The 17,659-nt window shown below is 47.7% G+C and overlaps 1 protein-coding gene across 4 annotated transcripts in view; it reads left to right on the top strand.

The window, feature by feature from the left end:
* The window catches only part of EXTL3 (exostosin like glycosyltransferase 3), a 112,003-nt gene that overhangs the window by 36,591 nt on the left and 57,753 nt on the right, over positions 1-17,659 (top strand). Inside the window, exon 3 of one of the 4 annotated variants that reach the window (XM_082277202.1) lies at positions 9,488-9,658. The exons of the other annotated variants lie outside the window; for them this stretch is intronic. The gene's annotated coding sequence lies outside the window, so the exon portion shown is untranslated. The remainder of the gene's footprint in view (positions 1-9,487; positions 9,659-17,659) is intronic. 4 annotated transcript variants of the gene reach the window in all.

Here is a 17,659-nt window from a genome sequence, read left to right as displayed (position 1 = left end):
GGCAGCCACAGCTTCTCTGAAGACAAGTGGCTGTGAGGGAGACCTGGAAAAGAAGGCAAATATAGCAACTGTGTGAGCAGAGCTTGTTTCTGTGACCCTGAGCTCTGGTTATGTGCAGCTCTGAGCCTTAACGACCCTCATGGCTATGGTTGAGTGGAGTGGGATGAGCATCCAGGGAAGTTGCTGAGCTGCATCCCTGGACCGGGAACCAAACTGCTTCTCCGGCGTGTGTCATCCTGTGGTTTTATTGCTGACAAATGGGGCTCCTACTCCCTCTCTTAAGGGGCTTCTTGATGTTCCAGTAGCACTTCATCACCTGAAGAAAGCTCAAAATTACATCTGTGAAATTGTGCTGCTGTCATTTGAAGCACAGCCTTGTGTACCATTGGCAGATACTTCCTCTCTCTCCAAATACCGGGAGCCATCAGCGCATGTTCCTTTTTTAGCTGCTCTTCACTCTGGGGCTCTTCTGCTCCTGGAGCAGAGGAGATCAACAAAGCAAGCTTGTCGTTATTTGTTTCCTTACATATTCCTTAATTACAGCACTTCAGAGGAGGGATTTTCCTATCTCTCCCTCTTGTTCAGTTGTTTGTCTCATCGTAAGCCTTTTTTGGGGCTGGGTTTGACTGGCGAGCTGTGTCTCAGGAACTTCAGCTGATGTTTAGCTATCCCTCGCTTTGAAAATCGGGTGGAAATCCGTTCCTAGGGTCAGATCTCTTTGCTGTCTGCCTGCCCCAGTGGCCTTTTCTTCTTTTTGAGCAAACTGGCATTTCTGAAGCCGGGTGAGTTATTCCCCCCCACCTCTGGGCTGTGTTTTCCCTGAACTGCTGTGATTGATTCCATTCACTCTCTTTAAGCAGCTCTTTTCACTTAGCAGAGTCAACACCGTAAAACGAACTTGGAAAACAGATTTGTTATTCCTTAATATTTTCAAACTCCCCAGCCTCCCATTTTTACTTTATTTTAACAGAAGCCTCCTCTGGAAATCTTTTGTTAGAGGTTTTTATCTCGACGTTTGATGGATGGCTCCGGGCTCCAGCACTCAACACACATTTAATGGCCTTAAGCATCATGTAATGCTTCCCATTTCCAGGATCTGGAAGCTCCAGACAACTCTACAATCAAAGCTCTGGAAATTCAGCCATCTGGGAGGTGGAAAAATGATTATTGACAGGAAGAGCAGCATCACACTTCGGTCTGGGAGCAGAAAGTTGGGCTGAGGGTGCTGGGAGGAATTGCTGGGAGGTTCATGGCTCCATCTGCATATGGATACACAGGCAAATTAATTGGAATTCAGCTTCTCAGGTTCAATTGTTTGAAGTTTATGAAATTTAGTTCTTGCTCTGAATGAAATTTGCCTGAAGGTTTGTCTTAATTTACTTCCAGAGTTAAAATTAAGGTAATTGGAAAGAAGGTCACTTCTGCAAATAGAGGTGGAGTATGGTTGGACTAATTGACTTGGATTAATACCCTTTTAGTTAAAATAGAGTCATTTTCACTGAGTGAAGTCAGAGCTGGGGTAGGACCCAGGAATTTTTGCTGTTTTCAAGGGGATTCTGATTTCCTTTGATTTATTCCCCATTTCTGTTGTGGCTGGGCCCCAAGTGCTTGTGTCACTGACTGTGGGCTTGTGTGTTGTGCACAGCAAATCCACCCCATCAGCAAGGAAAATCTGCCTTCCTTGTGAAATAAAATGCCTTGAGTCTGGCAGAGCAGTTTTAATTTGAATTCTATTATAAAGCAAGCAGTGTTTTTTTCTAGCACAGTGAAGTAGTAAAGAAGAAAAGCTCCCTGGATGCTTGTAGGAAATTTCAGTTTTTTGTTTTTATTCTTTCTGAAATCTACAAGGAAAACAACATTTCTATGAATGTGAAGGTTTTAAAGAGAGTCCAGATGAAAGCTTGGGCAGCTCATGGATCTGTTTTCCTATGGAAAATGCTTCTTCCTTGTGGACGTAGTAAAGGCTGAAAAATCTTGCGTAGGATTTGATTCTCAGATTTCAGGGCAAGTCTGCTTTAAACCTCTCAAATCCACACACATAATTCATCCTTCCTGGCAAAAGCTCTGGTGCTGATTTTCCTTGTAAAATCAATAAAAAACAGAGATAAAGAAGAAAAACAAATGCTGAGATCTTTAGCGAAGGGGAGAGCTGCTGCTTTTGCAGGTACTTGGGAAAAATGAAATTTAAGGCAATTTCCTCATCTCAAGCTGCTGTTCTTTTTGTAGGTATTGACTTTTAAATCTTGTTCCTTCTCCAATTCCTGCAAGGAGAGGAACACTTGCACTGAGCTGAACTCGAGCAGATGGTGTTGGAAAAGTGTGAGCAGGAGAGAGGGACCTGCCACTCCTCTCAAGCACAGATGAAATATAATTTCTCTCTGTAAAAGCCCCTCTTAACATTAGACCTTGTCTATTTTACCTTGAGTATCATCCTTTCCACTTGAATTACAGTACTGCATTTTAATTGGAACAAATTGCCAAGTTTAAATGTGGTGACTGTTTCAAAAGCTTGGATCTTACGTGCCTGATATTTGGATATGGATGGCTCTGATTGGCATCAGGAATTACTGTCTTGGCATTGAATTCAGCACAGTGGATAATCATAAAATCCCAAACTGGTTTGGGGTGGAAGGGACATTAAAGATCATCCCATTCCACCTTCCACTGTCCCAGGTTTTCCAAGCCCTATCCAGCCTGGCCTTGGACACTTCCAGGGATCATGGGGCAGCCACAGCTTCTCTGGGCAACCTGTGCCAGGGCCTCACCACCCTCACAGCCAGGAATTCCTTCCCAATATGCCATCGAAATCTACCCTCTCCCAGCCCAAAGCCTTTCCCCCTTGTCCTGTCACTCCATGCCCTTGCAGAAAGTCCTTTTCCAGCTCTGCTGTAAGGCCCCTTTGGTCTCCTGTACTGGTAAGGGATGGACATTGTGCTGGTTCTTAGCACTTCTTCAGTCTTGTGTTGGTTTTAGAGTGATTTGGGAAAGAAGAAAAGCACTGGCTTCATTTATTTCTTTTATTTCTTTTTTTGAGCCAGCAGGTTTTTTTGGCCTCACTAGAAGCCCAAACTTCTTCCCTTGGAGCTGAGGTGTCTCAAGGTGATGCTGGAATACGCAGTGTAGAGAGAGCTTGAAGTGTCTCCAGAAGTGCTCAAAGAAAGAGATTTCTCAGATCTTTTACAGTACAAAGTGTTTCAGTCACTGATGGTGGCCTGTTGGCAGGACCTTTGCAGTGAGGGCTCTTTCTTCTTGTGGTGGGACCAGAGTGTGACAGGCAGTCCATGGAGTCTGTCTGATCCCATGGAGAGCAATTGCTGCCCTCAGGGGAAGATGTGAAACAACTTCGTATTCTGTCTTTTGAGGACTTCATTTGTATTCGTGTTCAGTTTTCCATGAGCAGGGGCTCAAAACAACCAGTGTGTATTTGGAGGATTTTCCATGTTTTGGAGGATTTTCCCACACGGAAATATTTAGCTGCTCATTGTCTCCTCCATGGCACTACCCTGGAGTCTGTCAGGGAGCAGCTCTGGCTCTGGGATGTCACTGTCAGTCAGGCTGTGGCATTCCTGCCCTGTCCCCTGGCCTCAGCCCACCTGGCACAGCCTGGACACAATCCCACTGTTAAACTTCCAGCTCCAAAATCAGGACAGCTTGGTCCCAGCTCCCTTTTGGGACATTCCCCAGCCCCTGCCATTTCCTGATCCTTACATTGGACTGTTTGGATCCAATCTGGCTTGGTTTAACTCACTATTACGGGCACAGCTCCTGGGTTTAGTCCTTGTCCCTGTCATTTAACCTCTTGTTTCTCCTTGTGTCACCTCTCTGTGTGGGAACTGAGCCCTTCCAGGTGAGGCACACAGCCCATGGACTGTGTTCTTGGGGCCATCTCTGTTCACACTAATACTGGCATTAAATTTGCTGATAACAATTGGTCTTCCCATGGCAGGTTTGTCCCTTTTCTAATTTTTCTTGTCTGACTTGACTATAAAAGTGTTGCCTTGTCTTTCTTTGTGAGAGGCTTTCTCTGTAGTCCTGTCTGGAGCCTCAAAACTCTTATTTTTGCTGTGTTATTGCCTGTCACAACACAGGACCTTTCTCTGATTGGTCTTTATCCTCAAACATTGGTGTCATCATGCCGAATTCCCTCCTCTGCCAATGTGTCCAGGCCTTAAGATGAAATGAAAACATGGGAAATCCAAACTGTTTCAGCAAAAGGCTTTAACTCCAACTTCTGGTCACGGGGTGGCTCAGGGTGGCTGGGGAAGCAGCGCTGGTGGAAATCTGCACCAAAAGAGAGATAAGTTGGCTGTGTTTTTCTCAATTTATGTGGTTTGAATCCCTTAAATCATTTACGAAATGCAGTCCCACATGGTTTAATATTTTATGGAAGAGAGAATGAGGCTGTTTTCTTTTGGTGAGCAAAGAAGTTTGAAAGCAGTAGGTTGCCTTAGGTGATACCAGCTGTATTTCTTCATCCCGTGGCTACAACTTTAGACTTTACAAAAACTGTTTTGTTTGTTTTGTTTGGTTTTTTTTTTAGGAGGAATCCAAGACAAATATTGAAATCTCTTAGGTATTCCTATTTGAGGCATGTCAAACATGTCGTGTTGGCAGAACCAGACACAGTTGAGGCTAATACGTAAAAGTGTAATGAAATAGATATTTTGCTTCTGTCTGCTGTTACTATGAAATTCCCATTTCAGTTTCCTTTTCTGAGCAAAATGTCCTTTTTTATGAATCCAGGAGTGTAAGAGATGCTGAGCTTTCAAGTTCACGTGCACCTTTCCTGGCTGGGATGTTTCATTCTAAAGATGTGGGACTCTGGGGGCTGCGACAGTGGAAGCAAGGGACTGGTTTAATTCCCTTTAGTGCTTCTTCACGGTTTCTGCAGGCTGGAAGTGCCTCCTTCTAGAGGCTACATAAAATCAAAAGGAGATCTGAGATTTTCAGTCTTGTGGTGGTTCTTTGCACAGCTGGTGCTTCTCTGAGATGTCTCAGATAGGGAAGCAAAACCCCCAGCTTTTATCTGTGGAGCCCTGTGTGTTGATTGCTTGAAGTATTGCAAACTCCCACGTAGTTAAGTGAAATTTCCGGGAAATTACCATTATTTAGGTCAGCTGAGTGCCTTTGAATTGCCTTTTGTGTGTATCTGTTTCTTGTTGCAGCCATACTCCAGAAAAAAAATGTGGCTGAAGGAGCAAACTGCAGTGTTTGTGACAGAATCATGGAATGGTTTGGGTGGGAAGGGACCTCAAAGATCTCATTTCAACCCCCTGCCATGGGCAGGGACACCTCCCACTATCCCAGGCTGCTCCAAGCCCTGTCCAACCCGGCCTTGGACACTTCCAGGGATCCAGGGACAGCCGCAGCTTCTCTGGGCAAGCTGTGTAGAGCCTCACCACCCTCACAGCCAGGAATTCCTTCCCAATATCCCATCTATCCCTGTCCTCTGGCACTGGGAAGCCATTCCCTGTGTCCTGTCCCTCTATCCATTGTCCCAAGTCCCTCTCCAGCTCTCCTGGAGCCCCTTTAGGCTCTGAAAGGGGCTCTGAGGTCTCACCGGATCCTTCTCCAGGTGAACACCTCCAGCTGATCCAATTCCCACCATCCTCAACACAATTGCCTCTGTTATGTGAAGTTTCCCAGGTTATGTTTTTCAGTGCAAGGGAAATGGCCTCAAGTTGCACCAGGGGATGTTAAGGTTAAATATTGGGGAAAAAAACATTCATGGAAAGGGTTGTCAAGCATTGCAACAGCTGCTCAGGGCAGTGCTGGAGTCACTAAAAATGTGTGGATGTGACACTTGAGGACATGGTTTAGTGGTGACCGTGGTGGTGCTGGTTGATGGTTAGACTTGATGATCTTGGAAAACTTTTCAAGCCTTAATGATTCTGGGATTGCGTGAAATCCAGCAGTCTTTGGAGAAGTCTGTGCTGTGTAAAGTGTGTGGTACAAAATTAAAGCAGACAGGGAGCTCCCCCTGTGTCGTTGGAAATGGAGCGTTTTAATTGAAGGCAGCGGGGCGCAGCGTTAATGGCAGACAGCCGCCTGTCCCTGCCTGGCTTGGTGGCACCTCGGAGCAGTTCCACGCCAAACATCATCAAAGTGTCAGATCTTCAGGAGACTGGGGAGGATGGAAGCTCTGGCAGCTCCTGAGTGTTTATTCCATGAGCTGTAGTGCTTATTCCCCATCATGACTCTGCCTTTGGGGTTGGGTTGAGGCACAACTGGAGGCCAGGATTTAGAAGAATACAGGACTGAGTGAAGCTCTCAGGGCTCCAGTTGTGCCTCCCTGGCTCGGAGTGATCCCCACGAGCCACCAAGGCCTGGCTTGGAGTGATCTCCACAAGTCACCAAGACTGTGTCTCTCTAACTTGGAGTGACCCCCACAAGCCACCAAGGCTATGCCTTGCTGCCGAGTGGCAGATCCATGGAGGATCAAGGAACCAGGACTGCTGTGTGTGAAGCCTGAACAAATGGCTCATTTGCATGGTGGGTTCACATCTTTGCAGAGTCTGGTTCGGGCTATGAAGTGCTCGGCTTCACTTTGTGATGAGCAGGTGTTTGGCAAGGAAAGAGCCATCACACCATCAGCTGGGAGAGAGGAGGAATCTGCTGCCGGAGTGTTGATTCAGAAGTCGTGGCTGAGGTTCAGGAAACTTTTATTGGAAGAGTTTTCTGAAGTTCTTTCCTTTAAAGTGAAACGAGAGACCTGCTGGCCTCCCACTCTCGTGCTTGTAAGTCCCTTGTTCCCCGGGAGCAGAGCCCGACCCCCCTGGCTGCCCCCTCCTGTCAGGGAGTTGTGCAGAGCCACAGGGTCCCCCCTGAGCCTCCTTTTCTCCAGGCTGAGCCCCTTTCCCAGCTCCCTCAGTTGCTCCTGGGGCTCCAGCCCCTTCCCCAGCTCCATTCCCTTCCCTGGACATGCTCCAGCCCCTCAATGTCCTTCTCGTGAGGGGCACAAAGCTGTTCCCAGGCCTGGAGGCCTCAACAGTGCCAGCACAGAGGAATGATCACTGCCCTGGTCCTGCTGGCTGCACTATTAAGTTAATTAATTAAATTAGTGGGTGTCGATTTGTGTCTTTGTTACTATGGAGTGATCATTTGCCTTTTTTCTGTTTGCAAGGTCTCCTTTAGGACTGAACTTCTGAACATGACTCAAAATAAAGCCACAGCTCCAGATTTGATTCAGACCTCACCAGGTGCCACGAAGGGGGTGTTGGGCTCTGCGATGATTTTGGCTCATCCTGGTATCCTGTTTGTATCTGATGTGTTCCTGAGTTGCCAAATGGATGAGCTTAGGCTGTTTTGCTCTCAGTAACGATGTTTTTACCCTGGATCACTGAGGTGATGGCTCTGGCTGGAGCAGCAGGCTGGAGCTGTGGGATGCCGCTCGCCGTGCGGGCTCTTCCTCCTCAGCATTCCCACGTCCTTGTCTGTGGGTTTGGATTGGTGAGCGGGAATGATCATTTTTTGAAACACTCCTGCAGCTTTGCAAGCTTTCATCCTGAAAAAATGAAGCCTGTCTGCCCTTTCCTCCTGGAACGATTACAGAGGGCTTTTAGCCTTAGGGAGATTATTGGACAGAAGCTGCTGTTGGAAGGCAGAGGTGCAAATGGGATTTCCTAAACACAGCCTTGCTCCAGCTCTGCCCTTGTGTAACACAGTGGCAAAAATAGCAGTTATTTCTGGGAAAACTGGAGCAGTCTTGGAAGATCCCACCTGTTCTCTGTTCCTTATAGTGCATTTTCCAGAGAGATTTCGGTGCTGTGGGAGCCGGGCACAGCAGCAGCCAAGGAGCTGGGGCTGTTGCCTGTTTCTGTGGCCCTTTTGGGGGAATAAGTAGGTCAGTGGCACCAGTGCTGCTCGTGACACGTCCCCTGAAAGCAGAGCAGAGCTCTGGGGCTGTTTCCTGGCCTCGCTTTGTTCAGGGTTACGTGTTTCGCCTTCCAACCGGCACAGGGTGACTTCAGTCTGCTGCTGTGGCACTGCCTTTCTTCCGAGGCTCTGAGCCACTCATCCCATAACACAAACATGCTGAGGGACTGATGGGATCCCTGTGCTGCTGGTGGGTCTGGATATGGAAAGGTGATGGGAGAAGATGCTGGCAAGGGGTTCCCATTTCTACTGCAACTTTTTATTCCAGATTACCCCACAGTGCTTCCCTGGTGTGGAAGCCCTTGTGAGGGGTTAATACATTGTCTCAACAATTCAGAGTTGATGTGGAGTGAAAGTCTTGGTCTGGAAGTTCTATTATTAATTTTTTTTGGCCTCCTTTTTGAGGACCTCAGAGCATTTTACAAAGAACTCTACCCCTGCTCTGGAAAACCAGCAGAAGTACTGGAATATGTTGTCTTCCAAAAAACCCCCAAACTTCAGAGCTACATGATTGAGGGGTCAGCAATAAGCACCCTTTCCTCCTTCCTTTCATTGTTTTATTGTGTTTAACTTGTCGGGGTTCAATGCCCTTTTTTTAATTATTTTTTTTTAATTTTAAGCTTCAAATTTGAGTCCTTGTATCTTCCTGGCATTTCTTGCTCCCATGCTCAGATTTTATTTCAGAGTCAGAGCTATGAAGTAGTTGAAGTCAGACCAGCACAACATGATTAATTTTTCCTGTCTCCCAGGATCATATTTTGAGACTATCAAGACATGTGTTCTCAGATAGATTCCCTGGTAGCGTGGGGGTTATGGGAATGGCTCAGCAAGGCTGTGCCCTTTCCTTCCCATAAAACTGAGATGGTTGGAAGATGCCAATCAATCAGTTTTGTGTAGTAGTTCCATCTTTTGGTCGCCTTACAAACAAATTTGTAAGATGCTTTACATCCTGCTGAACAGGAAGTAGCTTTTGATTATATTTCTCCTCTCAGTTGCTATTTGTGACCCACGAGCTCCCTGGTGAATTCCCAAGGAATGCTGCGAGCCAGGGAACCGGAGCAGACGGAGCGAGTTCCCTGAGGTTGCGCAGAAGGGCTGAGGCACAGCTGGGAATCAAACCCCAGTCACCCGACACCCGGCCCTTGCCTTAACTACTGTACAAGAATTTCCTCCTACTGCGCCTCTAATAGAAACTGCAGGGCCAAATTAAGTGGGCAGATTGTAATCACTGCTGCTGAGTTATCCCAGCTGTGGAATTACTGCAGCCCTCTGCTTTTGCCTACTAATTTGGAAAGTTTGCTGCCTCTTCCCCATTCCCAGTGCTCCACCTTGCCGCATTCCAGGCTCTGCCTTGTGGGAAAAAGAGCTTGAATGACCATAAAGAGCCCAGATGTTGTGGCTGCTGGGGGCAGGAAGCACAAGTCAGCTCTCCCTGATTTGTGACGCTAAAAATAGTGAAAGCATTAATACGAATCTCTCTGCCTTCAGCTCACTGGGCAGCCCGGCCTCTCCGGAGGCATCTTCCTTGTGGGAGCCGTACGGCACAGGGAGCAGGCAGGCAGCTCGTTAGATTAATTTCTCAGTGGTTTGGTTCGTTTTATTTGCATTACAGGAGTGCCTGCAGGCCTGAGTGCAGCTTCGACCCCCAGCTAGGCATGGCACGGGAGCGTTGCCAGAGCCTGTCTGAGCCGAAAGATGCTCTGGATGAATTTCAGAGTAAGGAAATGTAGTGAGTAACAGGGAGAACCTGCAGCCACGTGGCACCGACAGCGATAAACCCGGGGTGAGTTGTTTATTTTCTGTTACCAGCACAATGAGTGTCCTCAGCTCATCCCCAGCCCAGTCAGCGCTGTCACAGGCTCCTCACTGGGAGCTGTGGGATGGCTGGTGCTTGGTGGATAACTGGGAAAACCAGGCACTGTCCCCTTCCTAAAGCAGCACAGGAGCGTGGTCTGTCGCGGGTGGTTGCTTGGGATGGTATGTCTGGAGGGTGAATGTGCTGCACAACCTTCCAGAGTCACTCCAAATCCCCTTTTCAGCGATTTCATGTCCGGGGCAGCCAGTGGGAGAGCACATCTGGGGACTGGGGAGTGTCTGGACAGCGTTTTCCAGCCTTATGGGTGGGGTGGGGAGGGTGGGAACGACGTGATCAAAGTGGCTTTTGTTCCCCGCAGCACAGATTATAGTAATGTTGCTATGGCCACAAATCTCCCTCAAATTGCTGCAGACAATTCATGAATTTCCTTTTTTATTACATCCTAACACTGAAAACCAGCGAGGCTGCCAGAAACCTCTCCCAGGGAAATCTGTAGCCGCTGGAGATGTCAGGAGCTGCAGGAGAGGTTGGAATACAGGTAGTGTGAGTATTGCTGTGCTCGGGGATGCTGTAAGGGGAATCCCTTGTTGCTGGAGCTTCGGGATGCTTTTGAGGTGAAGTAATTAAATTAACCCAAAATATCTAGCTGCTCCCTTCCATCCCATGACTCCTTATTAATTAGTTATTCCCATCTCCAGGGTAATTGGAGTATCAGGATACCTGAGTCATAGGCAGTGGAGCCCTGTAAGCTTTATTCTGTTTTGTTCCCGGAGGTGCTTTCCCAAGGAAGCTGTGTGGTCAGGAGAGCCTCATGTGGCACAGCAGTGGGGTTCGTGAGGCTGGGATGGGAGATCCTTGGCTGGGAGATCCCTGGCAGTGCTTCCTGCTCCTGAAACACATGGGAAGTTGGATTTTTTCCTCCTGTTTGTAGCTTTGCTCACTCACAAAGGAGCGTGGACCTTCAGCAGCATTCAGGTGCCCTGAGCACTGGGGGTGAGGGACTTTTGTTGGTTTTCTTTCTGTTTTAAATCAAGTTGTACATCTTGCATGAAGTAACTCATCATAAACTCTTGTCTTTGTGGGCAGAGAGGGAGGGAGGGGGAAGGAAGTCGGTTTTGGCTTTCTCACCCCACAGTCCCCCCATGAATTGCTCTGTGGGGGTTCTCTCACGGCTTGCAGAACAGGGCTGTGAACAAGGCTCCTAAACACCACTTGGTCACTGCCTTCTGTGGCCCTCGGCAAGTAATTTAGCTCTTTCTTGCCTTAATTGGCCTAATTAGTGCCTTCAGGTATCTCAAAGTTCTGTTAATTGGTGCTTCTGGTTGTACACCAAGGCAGTGACCAAGAGCCGTGGGCATGTTCAGCCTGGTTCCTTGTTAGTCTGTAGCCAAATAAACATCAAAACTCCTGCTTGCTGTGTTTGATGTGACAGCTTGGAGGTGATGACTGAGCTTAGAATCACAGATGGTTTGGCCTGGAAGGACCTTAAAGCTCATCCCATTCCACCCCTGCCATGGGCAGGGACACCTTCCACTATCCCAGGTTGCTCCAACCTGGTGTTGGACACTTCCAGGGATGGGGCAGCCACAGCTTAACCCAAAGCGTGGCTGTGGCCATTCCAGCACTCAGATTGTACTGGTGTGACCTCGTTATCTGAAAATCAAACCTCATGTTATTTTCATCAGTTTGTTTATTTGAGGCTCATTGAAACCCATCCTTGGTCCTTCTCCTCTTCTGGATCATGGGGTAGATTTTTTTGGTTCCGTGTGACAGAGCACAAGCTTTAGTGCATTAAACTCTGTTCATTTCACAATCTTAGACTCATATTTTATATGTCTACAATTTGTATTATTTGAGGAACTGTGAGATTTATGGTGATTAAATGTGATGGAACCTTTCTACCCAGGAGAAGAAATCACAGAAACACAGGATTTGGGTTTTCAGGGACCCCAAAGATGTAGTTCCAACCCCACCCCGTGGGCAGTTTGTGCCCTTCAAGTGTCTGGGTAAAGCACAGCCAGTGTTTTGGATCTTTTATATTTCTGGCTTTTTGAGCTTTTATGTTCTATATTTATGGCTTTTTGAGCTGCCTGGTTTTTGTGGGTATCGTGTGTGTCTTGTGTAGTGCTCCAGCAAGGATCAGCCTTTTGGGGTGACTACACAAAGTTTAGGGAGAAATCCTAATGCATTTACTGGAGCCTCCTGGAGCACTTCTGTGATGAGATAGAGAAGGACAAAGGCGTAAGAACTGTCCAAGAATGAAATGAGGATTATGGTGGAGTTGGAAGCAAAGGAGGGAAGTGTCCTGGATAAGGAATGGGGGATGAGGAGACAGGTTCACTTTGTAGGCAGAGGCCATATGACCCTGATTTTGTTCTTTTTTTCTCCTATGTTTTTTTACTTCCTTCTCGTGCCGTTTGCCCTCACCGTACCCACGCTTTTAGTTAGTTTCTAAGAAGAGAAAAAAATTACTGAAACCGTTTCTGTGGCTTCAAAAGCAGGAAATCCACATTACTGTGGTGTGGCTTTATCAGCCCCTTCTCACGCTGGTGGCCTGAGCTTTGCCACCCTCAAGTCCCCTACCCATGGCACGAGTCATAAGTTCTTTCCCCAGCACTTAATGTGCTAAATGTTAGGGTGATGTTCTTCTTCCTCCAAAACAGGGGTCCTTGGCACAAGGGAGATGTGGATCTGTTAAGAGTGGGTCCAGAGGAGGCCACAGAGATGTTCCCAGGGTTGGAGCCCCTCTGCTCTGGAGCCAGGCTGGGAGAGCTGGGGGTGTTCACCTGGAGAGGAGAAGGATCCAGAGAGACCTCAGAGCCCCTTCCAGTGCCTAAAGGGGCTCCAGGAGAGCTGGAGAGGGACTTGGGACGAGGGCTGGAGGGACAGGACACAGGGAATGGCTTCCCAGTGCCAGAGGACAGGGATAGATGGGATATTGGGAGGGAATTGTTGGCTGTGAGGGTGGCACAGGGTGCCCAGAGAAGCTGTAGCTGCCCCTGGATCCCTGGAAGTGTCCAAGGCCAGGTTTGAGCAACCTGGGATGGTGGAAAGGTGTCCCTGCCCCTGTGGCAGGAGGATTGATTTTTTAAGAGTCTTTCATGACATGATGTTTAAGGTCCCTTCAAACCTAGACCATTCTGTGATGATTTGAAGTGTCACAGATGTGTTTCAAGTGTGGGTCCTTTGTAGCCTCTGTAGCCGCATTTTGCAGAGGGCACAGCATGGAGCAAACAGCACACGTGGCTGCAGGTATATTCCCTGTGAGAGGGATGGATCTGTTCCTCTGGTGCAGGGGATTCTCTCTCATGCAGCAGCTGGAATCTGCTGCTTCTCACCCAGAACTTGCTGTTTTTCCCTTTCTTCTTTTTCCTCCGAATCTTTGGCTGCTGGGCTTGCAACTTTGTCATAAAAAGCTTCCAACTCTAATCCCTCAGTGTGCCATCAAAATACAGATAAAAAATACCACAGGTCCTCCTTTGTGTGTGTGTGGAGGTGGAGAGGGGCTGGGAGGTGGATTTTTGGAGGAAGGAGTGTGTGGAAATCTTTCACAGTTCCCTTCCTGTAATCAGTGTTTAACATTCCTGTTCTGTGCTTCAGCCCCTCACCTTTAACTGGAGTGTTCTGAGATTGCCCATCTGAAAGAGACAGAGGTTCATTATGTTAATTGGCTCTGAAATTGCTGCATCAAATATCAGTAATTGGTGTTATTATTCTGCTCTTGTTGTGTCCTAGGGTTTTCAGGGAGCAGAAATTAATATGGAAACCTGCGCTTTGTGCTGCGGTTGCCGGCAGAACCTCACGTGAGGTTGGGGTTTCAAGAGGCTGTTCAGTGATTCTGGTAGAAGAGAGAGGGACTGGTGACATGGAGAGGGGAAAGATCCCTGCTCAGAGATGTCTGTGTTAATCCCAGCTCCAGGGAGAGCTCCCTGCTCCGACTGAGGGGAGTCAGAACTGTGAATGCAGCAAAGACAGGGCCACTTGGCAGATGAACTATGGATGTGTGGCTGGAAAATTGATTTTAGGAGGGAACAAGTGTGGAATAAGCTGGTGTTGCCACTCCTGACTGCGCTGCCTAAAATTGTTTGGAGAAGAGATAACTCCTTCCGGCACGGTGTGTCTTGCTGCTGCTGACAGCACTATTTCTACCCAGTTATGAGATTGTTTTTCAATCAGAACTCTTCCCTCTCAGCTCTCCAGTTTGTCCAGGATGGTTTTGTCCCTCCTGAGGCAGAGTGGAGCTTTCCTGATGGTACTGACGTGTCATGAGCTGGGGCATAACTCGATCCCCTCTAAGCTGCAAAGCACAGGCAGCACGTTGGTAATTTGCTGTAATGGGATCTCTGTGCCCAGCAGAATTTGTAATGTGGGGTGGAATTTGGTGTGGATGGGAGGGCTTCGAAAAGAAGGTGTGAGGGTGGCTGGATAATTCTTCCTGAGGGGCAGCAGTGGGGCAGCTCTGATCTCTGCTTTCTGTGACCAGGGACAGGACGCAGGGAATGGCTGGAGCTGTGCCAGGGGTAGGTTAGCCTGGATATTAGGGAAAGGTTCTTCCTTCAGAGGGATGTTGGACCCTGGAGCAGCTCCCCAGGGAATGGTCACAACCCCAAAGCTGCCAGAGCTCTGGAAGTGCTTGGACAGCACTCTCAGGGATGCACAGGGTGGGATTGTTGGGGTGTCTGTGCAGGGTCAGGAGCTGGATTGAGATCCTGGTGGGTCTAACTCTGGATATTCTGTGATTTTTTGATGGATGAGGAGTTTAAGAGGGTTGGGGTAGGAGCCAGAAGCTGGAGTAAGGACAGCATTAGCAGGCAGGAGGTCAGGTCCAAGGAGAGGAAATGAGAGTAAAGGGTGGGAGATGTGAATCTGCTTTCAGTTCCTCCCAAGCATTTCTTTCTAAGCACATCTGTTTGTTTTCACTCTGTTCCCTGGTGACCCCTAGGGATCTGACTCTGGCAGGGGGGATGGAGGGTGACATGCTGAGGAGGGCTGGGCTGCTGTTGATCCATGGATGGCCATGGTTTCTTGCCTGGGATATGGCCAAGACACCCAGGAGGTGTTTAGGAGAGGCGTGTGGCCACCCTGACTGGAGGGGGAGTAAGACCAAACCATACTCAGTGTGTAGGGCACGGGAATTGTTCCCTCTGAACTGTGGAAGAGAGGTATTTGTAGTGATTCCCCTCCTATTCCTTCCTCCCCTGCAGCAGCCAGGCTGGAAGTTGCAAAGGGAGCTGCTTTTTCCATCCCTGGGGTCCTGTAATCAAACCACTCCTATGTTTGTCCTGACCAAATTATAAATATGTGCAATTTGTGGGAGATGCAAATCAAGCCAGGTGCTGATTGCACTTTTGCCCCCATGTGCAACTCCAAGGATCCTGGTTTCATCTCCTGCTCTCTGCTCTTCCAAGTATTTGTTTGCTTGACAAAACATGAGGGATCTGCATCACCTCTCCAGCCCTGGAATCAGAGATGATCTGGACCATCATTGCTGATGCTGATTAAAAGCTGAGTTCCAGCTTTGGAGGTGCTGTGAGTTGGGAAGAGGGTTAGAGCTGTGTAGAGCTATATGGGATACTTAAAAATAATGGAAAATACTGATTTGTAGAAGGAGAGCTACTTGGAGGCAGTGGATAAGAACACTGTGGGCAAGGGAATCCTTTTCCTTCTCCAGCTGCCTCATGGATGCCTGGAGCTTTGTAAAGAAATTTGCCACAGTTTGATGCACTCATTGCGGAATTAAGGACAAACTTTGATGCCACTGTTTTAGGACTGCTTCCTTATTATTTGAATCTTTGCTCAGAAAAAAGTCTTTAGGGTTTTTGTCACCATGTCTCTGAGTCCTCTCTGAGCAGCACAAGACACTGTTGGCCTTCCTGTGAAGTCATATTTTCTGATGCTTCACCTCTTTTTTTTATTTTATTTTTTAAAATAAAATATTCCTTAGATTGAAGTTGGAATGATGCAGCTTCTATCTGGGAACTATTTTAGATTTAATTTGAAAAAACAGACTGTAAAACACACGCTCGTAAAAACAGTTTGTCCTTTCCAGTGTACTAGAAAATGATTCTCAGCAGCCTCTTAATGCCCTCTGCTCGCCTGTATTTAAGCTCCATGACATGCTCAGAGACACAGTTACAGTGGATTTTAATACTGGGTCATACATAAATTCCCAGTATGGATCATTTGGGGAAGATTAATAAGGAGAATATGTTATTAGTAAAGAATTTGAAGTCATTGCAGATTTTGCAGCGCTGGGTGTGCCCAAGGCGCTTGGTGACTGTAAAGCTGCTGTCCAGGTTGGCTTGGAAATGAGATTACTCAAAAAATGTGCTTATAAATTTGGAAACTGTGTTCCCATAGAGGTGCACAGATGCTCCTGCCTTAGAACCGTGGAATCCCAGAATGGTTTGGGTTGGAAGGACCTGGAAGCTCATCCCATTCCACCCCTGCCATGGGCAGGGACACCTTCCACCATCCCAAGTTGTTCCAAGTCCCGTCCAACCTGGCCTTGGACACTCCCAGGGATCCAGGGGCAGCCACAGCTTACCTGGGAATTCCATCCCAGCCCCTCCTCACCCCCACAACCAGGAATTCCTTTCCAATATCCCATCCATCCCTGCCCTCTGGCAGTGGGAAGCCATTCCCTGTGTCCTGTCCCTTGTGGCACTCTCCAAAGGTGTGGATCAGTTTTCTGCAGACTTCTGGAATCCAACTCCCCACTTTTGGCTTTTTAGCATTCCTTGTGCCTCCAGCTCTGCTCAGGGCAATTTTTTGGTATGAGGCAGGAGCAAGGCACCACTTAACAGCTTAAGGATTTACCAGCTGATCCCATCAATTTTCCATAGGATGCCACTGATTTCCCAGGCTTTGATTTGATGCTGTTATTCATGAGCATCTCCCTCAGCCCCAGGGAGGTCCCTTGATTAAGTCATTCGTGCTTCATGGGACCTCATGGGGAGCCCAGGCTGCCTCAAGTAATGAGCTGACAAGACTGGCAGCATCAGATTTTATCAGCATCCTGCCCATCCCTTTCCCTCCTGATTCCTTATTTTTCATGGTGGGCTCAGGTTATGGTGCCATCTGATTTTTGTGAGAGAGAATTTTTTGTAGCTTGGTGATAGAGAAGCAGAGTTGGCCAAGGATCATGTAAAAACGGGGTCTGGCCATGTTTGACCTGCCCTTCTCCTTCATCCCCAGCTTCAGGGTTTGCTGGAGACTTAAAAAAAAATCCCAAACCAAACATCAAATTGCTTTTGAGTAACGTGAAATCCCGATTATGGAAATGTTCATCGTGTGTCACAACACACATTCATGTTCTGCCTGCTCAGAAATCCTGCTGGTGGCCTGTGTGTGGGCACCGAAAGGGAATTTTTAAAAACTTGTTGGAGTGGCTGAGTGAAACCATGGCTAAAATGGGTGGCTTTGGGTGCAAAGCAGCACTGATGTGTTTTTTATGGACAAATACACTGTTGAGGTCTATTCCAGAGGAGCAGGCAGCCTAAACTGGGTATTGAAGCAAATCAAACCAGCAGAGAAGGGTGGGTAGAAAGCCCTGAGAGGGGATTGATGGAGGTTCCTAACCTGGGAGAGGGGAATGGTGGCATTCCTAAGCTTTTCCTGTGTTTGAAAATCCTGTTTTCAGTTGTTCATATTATGTCAAGCTTCAGGTGGAACATTCCAACTAGTTGCTTGCTGGTGCTTTTTGGGAAGACTGTAATGAAAACTGCTCAGCTGTTTTGGAGGATGAGACTGAGAAAATACATTCCCTTACAATTAAAAATAAATACAAATAAAGGCAGGGTGACCAATTCAAGTCACGGTGCCTCTGCACTTGGGAGCAATGATTGGATGGCTGGCAAATATCCCTTTTGCAGTTCCCATAAAAATCCACCAAAGCTGGGCCAATTTGGAAGCACTGAGGGAATTGGGGCAGGGAATTAAGGGGGAGAGGAGGGAGAAAATCTGTGT

The sequence above is a fragment of the Coloeus monedula genome (assembly GCF_965178545.1).
Source record: "Coloeus monedula genome assembly, chromosome: 2".
In the NCBI taxonomy this organism is placed as follows: domain Eukaryota; kingdom Metazoa; phylum Chordata; class Aves; order Passeriformes; family Corvidae; genus Coloeus; species Coloeus monedula.
This window is presented reverse-complemented; position numbering and strand designations above follow the sequence as displayed.